This window comes from Phodopus roborovskii, unplaced genomic scaffold (assembly GCF_943737965.1).
Source record: "Phodopus roborovskii unplaced genomic scaffold, PHOROB, whole genome shotgun sequence".
In the NCBI taxonomy this organism is placed as follows: Eukaryota; Metazoa; Chordata; class Mammalia; order Rodentia; family Cricetidae; genus Phodopus; species Phodopus roborovskii.
The window spans coordinates 466,184-475,916 of NW_026126013.1; positions in this window are offsets into that span (position 1 = coordinate 466,184).

Sequence of the window (9,733 nt, forward strand, 5' to 3'; positions counted from 1 at the left end):
GTCTGGCAGCTGGGAAACCAGCATAAGACTGACCCAGACCCCCTGAATGTGGGGGTTAATTAGGAGGACTAGGCAGTCTAAGGGGCCTCTGGTATTTATCCCTAGTACACGATGGAGTGTGGGAGCCCATTCTACATAGAGGAATACTGTCTCAGTTTAGACACATGAGGGAGGGCCTAGGCCCTGATCTAAATGATATGACAGATTTTTAAGACTCCCCATGGAAGGCCTCATCCTCCCTGGGAAGAAGAAAGGGAATGAGATGGGGATTGGTGGGGGGAACAAGGGAGGAGAGGAAGGTGATGGAACTGGGATTGACATGTAAAATAAGCTTGTTTCAAATTAATATATATATATATACATATATATATAATCTGATATATTCAGATAATTCAGATATATTCAGAAAAAAAAAGAGAAAAGCAATGTTCTCCCTTTAGCCATGGACTAAGCACAGGGTGTAAAAAAAAAAAAAAAAAAAGCCAGTGTCTCAGACAGCCAATTAAGGGTGAGTTTACTTCAATCCAGTAAGTATCATTTCCATTTTAACAAGGAGGTCTCTGCTGTTAATCTACTTGAATGGGAGCTTTCTCCATATATATTGGGATATAATATGAATATCAGTCCACAGGTCAATTGTCTCTTCCATGATAAGGGCTTCAGTTGTAATAAGGCCTGATATGTCTCCAGGGCCTAGTTCCCTAGAAAAAGTGTCCTCGGGCTTAATCTAAAAGTTGCTTATATCATAATATGGGTAAGAGGATCCAGGGAGTAAGTCTTGGAGTTGCAAAACTGGTTGTTACTGGGATATTACAGGGATAGTCAAAGTGGTATCTGTCCAAATAAGTTTGTCTGAAGTGGTTCTCAACCTGCATGTGGGTTACAACCCCTTTGGAATCACATATCAGATATTTACACTACAATTCCTAACAGTAGTAAAATTACAGTTATATAGTAGCAATGAAATAACTTTGTGGTTGGGGGTCCCCACAACATGAGGAACTGTATTAAAGAGTCACAGCATTAGGAAGGTTGTTGCTCAGGTACCCATTGAAAAGTGGGTGACCCAGTATATAGGGATCAATAAATATGAGAGGTGAAGAATGTGGTTTTTTTGGGGGGGGGGTAGGCCATGCTCATAGAATTAACCAGAAATCCTTGGTTTGACTGGTCTTCCATAAATCTATTAAATCCATGGCAGTGTGATTTCTTGAATTGTTTTACCATTAGCCATCACTGCCAGAAAGAAGGGATTATAGTTGTTAGAGGAAGCCCCTGAGAAACAACTGGGTAGACTCAGAGCTCATCTCAGTTTCCTCCACACTTGCCAACTTACCATGCTGTTTATCATCAGTTACCTAATAAGCCCAACCCAATATCCCAGATGATGGACAGACAACATTTTCCATTGTCCATCTCCCGAGGGCTGTTAGAAGGCCTAATATAGAATGTGAACGCTGCTTAGCCATAAAATTTCCCATCAACAAGTTCATATATGGACTAATGTCAAAATCCTCTCACTCCTTTCCCTATTGTGTAGAATCTTTTAGGAATGTCATCACTTTCCATATCATTATATCCATAGCATTATTCAGTTTTAGTTCCTGCTGGGTGGAGCTTGCAACCCAACAGGTGCATTCTGTGTAAGCCAGTAGGTTCATCAGGGATTAGAGCTAGGGCTTTAAAGACAGACTGAGTCTCAGGGAAAGAAAGGAAATGTGCTCCTCCAATCTAGGTGTGGCCCTACATTCTTGGGTATTCACTTCTGCTTGTTCTGTTTAGTACTCTAAGTAAGCCAAGAAAGTGCAAAGCAAATTGTCCTCATCAGTACCATGGCAGTATTTTACTGCCCTTGCTTCTGAAGGGCATGAGATTCTTTCTCTGTCTTCTAACACCCTCAGGCTCTTGGATTCGTACCTCTAATCTGCCAACACTTCAGTTACATGCCACACCAAGTGAAGCTCAGTCTTGTGGTTTAGATAACCTGTTCAGTAGGATAACAGCTTAATTCCTAAGGCTAAGAGGGCCAAGATTATAAGCTTTTATTTACTCACTGACTCAGCCCAAGGATTTGGATATACAGACACATTGAAGGATGAATGAGAATGATGACTTCTTGTCACAGCAAATCCCAATTATACAGCAACAGGGTAACATGTCTTTGTGGGTCTATAATAGGAGCCAGTCGAGCAGCCCAGGGTTCATACCTGAGTGGGGGTGTGTGGATGAGGGGAAGGCTAGTTTAAAGAGAATTGGGATAGCTGTCAGGAGGGCATATTCAGTCCATCCTGAACGCTGCCTCTAGTTAATTCATACACCATCTTATGCATTCAACCAACTGTAAGGACAAAAGGCAGAAGACTTTTATTATCATGTATAAGGGACAAAGAGTCATTATTTTCCTTAATCCTATAGGTACTCTGTAGTCACACATACCACCTGCCTTCAGCCTGAGAATAAACTTGCCTGGGCCCAAGTCTAGTGTTATTTAGATTGGAGATATTCACCACCAAGACCAGGACATCCTGTAGCTGTAGCCATTAAACTAATGTCTTAAGGACAATAGGAGCGAAGGAATGGACTCCCATTCATGGGACACCAACCATTTACATAAGTATCTCTCCAAATTATGATTAAGAGAGAAGCCTTGACCTGAAAAATGCCTTGTCAGCTTATTTACATGCCATCACAGTAACTAGGAACAAAAGCATCTTCTTATTTCCAAGTGACACAGGTATCCAGGAGCCAGGAATAACCTACTCTCTCAGCTGAGAAGTTTACATCCTTGCCCTTTCTCTATTTGGGTCTACTGGGTAGGCTGACATTCTCATGCTTCAGACTCCCATTTGGTTGCAATAGTGTCACTAAAATGCCTATGATGCTGTCCCATTAAGCTAATGAGACACAAAAGAGGCCATAACATATACAAAGTTGCTTGTATAGAGAGGAGTGATACCACACTGACCTAGAAGCATTCCAAATTTTGATTCCCAACTGTGTACCACTTTCTGTAAAAAATTTGTCAATTAATTGTTCTGTTGCTTGCTTAATTTTCTGATTAACACCCAAAGTCTCTCCTTTGCTCATTACCACTTGTGCTGACTTCAAGGGATTTAGGGCTGATGGAGGCAAAAGATAGGACCTCCAGGGTGGCAATAGCACACAAGGAGATTTGCTTAGATGACAGTTTGACAGGGTCACATGAGGTGGATATGCCACGTAACCAAAGACCTTCCAGAAAATAAAAGTCCCAAGAATTCCCAGAGGACTGGGAAATTAGAGAGTGAACCTATATATCTCAATGACAACATTTGGCAGCAGGGTGAGAAGTCTCTGGGTCCAGGAATGCAGAAGAACAGCCGTGTAATTTTTTTTTTTTTAATAATATAGGCTTTAACTTATCTCTGGGTAACAGCTGTTGGGTGCAGTTTGTGAGGAATGCAAATCAGGCAGGCACTCAGTGGCTAAAATCTGCTTATTTTGAATATATTTAAAACAACTGAGTGTGTAAAACTTGAGTTTGGTGCCAGCTGGCTTTTGCACTAATGGGTCCCAGCTTGCTGTGGAAAAGAAACAACAATGTCAGTTTGCAGAAATCCCTTTTGTGTCTCTTACATACTGATGTCCATGTTGTAGAGTAAACAACTGGGTCTGTCCCAGTATAACTGAACATGGTTGTGTGATTATGTGCACATGCATAGGAGTGGATATATGAGCATATATTTGAGTATTAATGTGTGTCTAGGAATGAATATGTATTAACATGTTTTGTGTATTCTTAATATGTGACCATGTTTGAGCCAATGTGTGTGCATGTGTAAGTTAGTTTCTAATCATTTGCACTGATGCTAATTTGTCCTTATTTGTGAATAAATGTGTAAGTTAGCTAGTGTAAAAATAAACTAGTAACTGAATATAAACAAAAGCATGAAAGCACACAATACATGTATGTTTATGTTTTTAATATGTGAGTATATTTTTTATTCACATGTGAAAATAAGTGTGCATTTCTATGAAAATAACCATAGAAGGATGTCTGTGTGTGTGTGTAAAAGCGCATAGAAATGATGTGAATTTGTTTCTAAATGAATAATTATGTGAACAAATCACCCTACCATGTGTTAATATGCAGTTATGTTCATACTTCTCAGTGAACGATCATTGATCTGTGTCTAAAAATTCTAATATGTATATGTATACATATATATATTTATGAACATAAAAAACTGGCAAATATATAAAAAGTTTCATACACAAGTTATTCTGTGAGTGTTTTCATGTGTCTTTGTATATTAATGTTTAGTATTTTTATGTTGGTGATTAGTTTTGTGTGAACACAAGCATTTATGAAGAAAATATATGAGCATTCATGTTTTGTTTATGTAATACGTGTTTCTGTGAATTAATTTGTAAGCATAGCTGTATGGGCGAATATGAGAGCATGTTCATCTCAGTCATGCATATATATTCAAAATATATCTCTATGTGTTAATGTATAAACAAGCTCAAATTTGGAGAGTTGGGTCAGAGATTAAAAGCACTCACTGCTTTGCAAACAACCTGGGTTCAATTCCCAGTACTTAAATGGTAGCCCTTAATCACCTGCAATTCCAGCTCCAGGGGATCCAGTGCCTCCTTCTGGCACCCACGGCACTACATGAATATGATACACAGATATGCAAAAAATAATAAGAAGAATGAAAGAAAGAAACCATCATACACATAAAATAAACATATATATATATAGTTCATATGTGTGTGCGACAACGTACAAATTTATGGGAAGTAAATGTACATATGCATGCATATATTTGTGTGAGTTAATTTGCAAATAAGTTTTTATAAGCATGTTATACTTTCATGTGTGCATGAGCGCCTTGAGTATTTTATTTGTGTGAATGAATGAGTTGTGTATTTGTATGGGTACTTTCACATAACTATGGTTTTTCTGTATATTTCAAAATTCAAGACTGTTGGGTGAATATCTGTGCATAAAGAAAATAATCAGGTGGGTATGTTGCCTTGATATGTACATGTTTACATATTGAAAGTAATATGAACATATTTGTTTGAAAAGCAATATGGAATGACCTGTGCAAGCCTGTGAATATGTGTGTTCATATATACATGAATCCATGATTATATTTGTGTATGTATGCTGCTATTTCAATGTGAAAGTGTGATTGGATGTACAAGAATATGAGTGCGATTCTTCCTCTCAAATTTGTTCCTCCATTCTCTGTGTTATTGCCAGACTCAATTGATAGGACTCAAAATACGACCACAGATTGTAAAATGCATAAAGCTGTAAAGTATATCCACAGTGCATGTTTATTATTCCCTAACAGTTCCAAGCTTCCTATCACCATTTCTAGAGCTAAGCCATTCTTCTGTGTGTATTACATCATACAGATGCTATGGAAATATGCGTGACTCTCATGATTCTGCCTGCTGGCTTTGCTGCAGGCTGACTGCCCAGAAACTGAGCTGCTGAGACAAATGGGTTATTTCAAGTACAATGCTTCAGGAAGCAAGTGCTATTGGACATAAGTGTCTCCCATGAAGTAAATGCATCTCTGTGTTAGGGGAAAGCTCAGATTTCAGTGTTCGGGGCTATTGTAAACAAGCCTTTGAGATAGTGCTATCTAGTTACAGGGTTTTCCAGCTACACAGTTCTTGATTAGAGCTTTTGAGGCCCCTTGTATGGCTTAACAGAATTGTAGCTGTGTTTGGCAGTTACTAAGTGAGACTAAATAGTCAACTCTGTCTCCCAATCCCAGGGTTAGACTTCTTATCATAGAACGTTTTGTGTTATTCAAGGGAAAAAAAAACCAAAACAACAACAACAAAAAAAAACTGGTCCCTTTTTAGTGGAGCTCCGATGACCTTAAAATTCAAACACATAGCCCTGGCTCTTGGCTGAAAGTGCTAGTTGAAGCTGAAATGGCATCCACTTGTCCTTTAGCAGACCATGTGAATGCAGGCCATAAAGATATTTCCTTTACAAGAGTGGATATCTTGTGTGCTAGTGGTGATCAGGCAATAACTTAGGTGTACACATCTCTAATGAGATAACTGAATGAAAACCTCCAGAGAAGTTGCCTAAATGTCACATTTAGAATGATGGCTTAAGCCTAATAGTGCATTCCTCCCTGAGGAACATATGAGGGCAAGCCAAGTAGTAGTAGTAAACAATTTCTTTCCTACCATTCATCAAAGTGCTAGTGCTCACTCTACAATGGTGCAGTGTTTGTATCATGCCTAGTACTAAGTAAAATGAAGCCTAGGGCTGCTGCTTTAAAGAGCATTGTGCCAAACCAGTTCTCTTTCTTATTGCCCCTTCCTTCTCTTTCTCCTCTCCCTGCCCCTGCACCCACTGTTCCAGCCCGTCTTCTCAAGAAAATAATGAAGCTCCTAAAGCAAGGACACAGTCACCAAGGCATTTGTCTGTGAGCTCCGAGCAGGGTGAGGAAATTGGATTAAGCTTTCAGACACAGGGGGAACCTTGAGTCTGAGTCGAGTGGAAGGCTTTGTACAGTGTTCTGGAGGTCCCTGGATGCCGGTGGCCTTGACGAACTTTCGCTGAAGCCCTGCTTGAAAAAAGGTTAGTAGAATAAAAGAGGGACTCCTTTGACATTGCCTGCAACTCACTTGCCACTGCCAACCTCATTGACTCGACTTAATCTCAATTTACCTGTGGTTTAGATCAGTTTAAAGACTGTTAATGTCCTGGCTACTACTTACTCACCCAGTACTGTGCTGCATATACTGATCCTTGTTCATCTTTCTCTGAGCTCGGGTTTTTCCACAAGTCTCTATCCACTGTCACCTCTCATTCTCCTGTTACACCTCTCCCACTTCAAGTAAATGTCCTTCCTGTAACCTAGTCTTTCCTGCCCTTCCTGTAATCTAGTCTTTCCTGTCCTTCCTGTAATCTAGTCTTTCCTGTCCTTCCTGTAACCTAGTCTTTCCTGCACTTCCTGTAACCTAGTCTTTCCTGCCCTTCCTGTAACCTAGTCTTTCCTGCCCTTCCTATAACCTAGTCTTTCCTGTCTTCCTGTAACCTAGTCTTTCCTGTCCTTCCTGTAATCTAGTCTTTCCTGTCCTTCCTGTAACCTAGTCTTTCCTGCCCTTCCTGTAACCTAGTCTTTCCTGTCCTTCCTGTAACCTAGTCTTTCCTGTCTTCCTGTAATCTAGTCTTTCCTGTCCTTCCTTTCACTAGTGTTTTAGTTTCTTTGAGAATCAAATTGTGATGCTGACTAGAGTAGCTCCAAGAACAAACTATCACACCTCAGCTTCCTGTATTATTCTCTGCTCCCTCCATGTTTGCCCCCCCAATTCCATTCAGAATACAATATTCCCTCCATTAGCCTCCCTCCATGTACAATCAAAACCCTAGATTTACAGCCTATAGTGCCTCTTCCATTTCAAGAAGTTTCTCAGTTGGCTTTGCCTTCCTACCTTCTTCTGCATTTGTCCAAATCAATCCGTTTGGCCCACCTTTTCTCAAATGTCGCAAGTCTTCATGCCAAAGACATGGCACACTGTATCTTTCATCTCCCTGAGACATCAGATGTAAATAAATCAATCTGTTTGGAAGTCAGGGGCAAAATTCCTTTGAGAAAATGTAGACTGCCTACCCATGACAATTTCTAGAGATTGATCCTTGCCCTGTTCATTGCCCTTGGCACTGAATGACAACTTAGATGTTAAACTGACCATAAACAGCAGGGTAGAATACACTTAGCATTATTAAACACATCTTACTTTACTTTCTCTCAGAGATGACAACAAGAAAAGGTGAAGAAGCAAAATACCCGATTCTTCAACAATGCAGGTTGATCCAAATGGCTTCAACAGGCTCAGTTGATCCAACTGCTGGTGTCACAAGAGACAGATCTGGCTATGTCCTAATAGATGAATTTCTATAGGCCCTGCTAATGTATCTAAAACTTACCTCTTTTTGTGAACTCAAAAACTTCTTGTGTGCTCCAGGGAGTCACCTTGAACAGGCCAGATGCACTGCCAAATACAGTCCAGGTAAGAACTGTCAATCAACAGCCTAAGTTTCCCTACCAAGTGCCTGTTTTGGTCATGGGACTCCCCTCCCTCAATTACCAGGACCCAAGGAAAAATTTTCCTCCTAAAGTTAACTTTATCTTCTGCTAGGCCAGCATCTTGCCAGACCCAGGCATTCATTCCCTTAATCTGCATCTGAGACAGCTTCAAAGTGGCAAGCCCCAAGTGACCCAACCTCACAGACTGCTTCAACTGGACCTGCATTTTCATAGTACTGGACACAGTCCCACAGAGCCTGGACAGTGAGTGGAAACAGCCAGCTATCCCAGGACTTGAGCAGCATCACAGCTTTCTCCTGTCCCTGCCCCCAAAGATGTCAATGCACCTAGGACACCAGGAAGCACTCTTGAGAACACAACACCCTACCTTACCTGTTAACCTTTCCCATGTTCTCACCTTTTTATAATAAACAAAAGGGAAGAATATTAGCATTTAGGCATTTACACTAGTCTGTTCTCAGGGTCATAACAGAACACATCAACTTCAGCCACTAAGAGCACTCCCTGTGGGCATTAGCTTGTTAGCCTTTAGACATTGACACTGGCCAGCTCTCAGGAACCTAATAGGATACATCATCAGTTGCAGACATTCCCTGTATGCATACACTATATCCTCTCATAAAAGGCAAGTCCTGACTCAGACCCCCTGACCATGGGTCTCAGAAGGCCTGGGCAGTCTAAGGGACATCTGGCAGTGGAACCAGGATGTATCCCCAGTGCACAAAAGGACATTGGGAGCACATTCCCCATGGAAGGATACTCCCATAGCCTAGAGGCAGGAGTCCCTACTCCAAATGACCTGACAGATTTAGATGACTCCTCCTGGAAGGCATCACCGTACCTGTGGAGTGGGGGAGTGGGATGGGAGGGTGGTGGGGGCATGGGAGGGAGGGAGAAAGAGAGGGAGGGGTAGATATGTAAAATAAGAAAAATCAATTTAAAAAATAAAAAAAGGCAAATCCTTCTTACTCCTCCTCCCCTTTCCTTCCTCTGTAGTTCAGAGGCCACCTCTGAACCACCCCCAGTAAACCTCCCATGTGAGTTCTGTTATATGGTGTGACTTTGTGGTGCCCCTTGGCTTTAACCACCAAGGTCACCTTCCCTCTGCCACTAAACTACCACAGGCCCAGGCTTCTTTGTCTTAAAAGTCATTGCTTCCTACCTCTATAACCCACCGAGAAGATTTACTTCTATCCCTATAAGGCTGTGGAAAGAGCCTGCCTTCTTCTGTCTCCGTCAACACTTCCCAGTCTGTGTGTACACACTATGGAACCTGTGGCCTGTATCTTATGTGGCATAACTTAGAAAGAATAAAAAGGGGAATGTAATAAGTGAATATTTTCAAATTCTGAGCACATTAGGTTTTAAGGTACAGTGATTTGGAAGAAAGTTTCCCAAAGCCTGATCTGGGGAATTCATAATCACTAGAGTGATTAAGTAAGTGTTGGGACCTTTTCAGAAATAGAGCCCCTAATATTTGATGAGTGTTGAAGGCCTGGAGAAAACTAGAGAAGTACCTGGAGTCTGGGCAAGCAAAGTAGATCGGACAGAAAAACAAAACAAAAGAATAAAAACATTGCTTTAGTTAGGATTTCTGCTGCTATAATAAAACAACATGACCAAAGGGAAGAAGAGATTTATTCAACTCTCAGGTT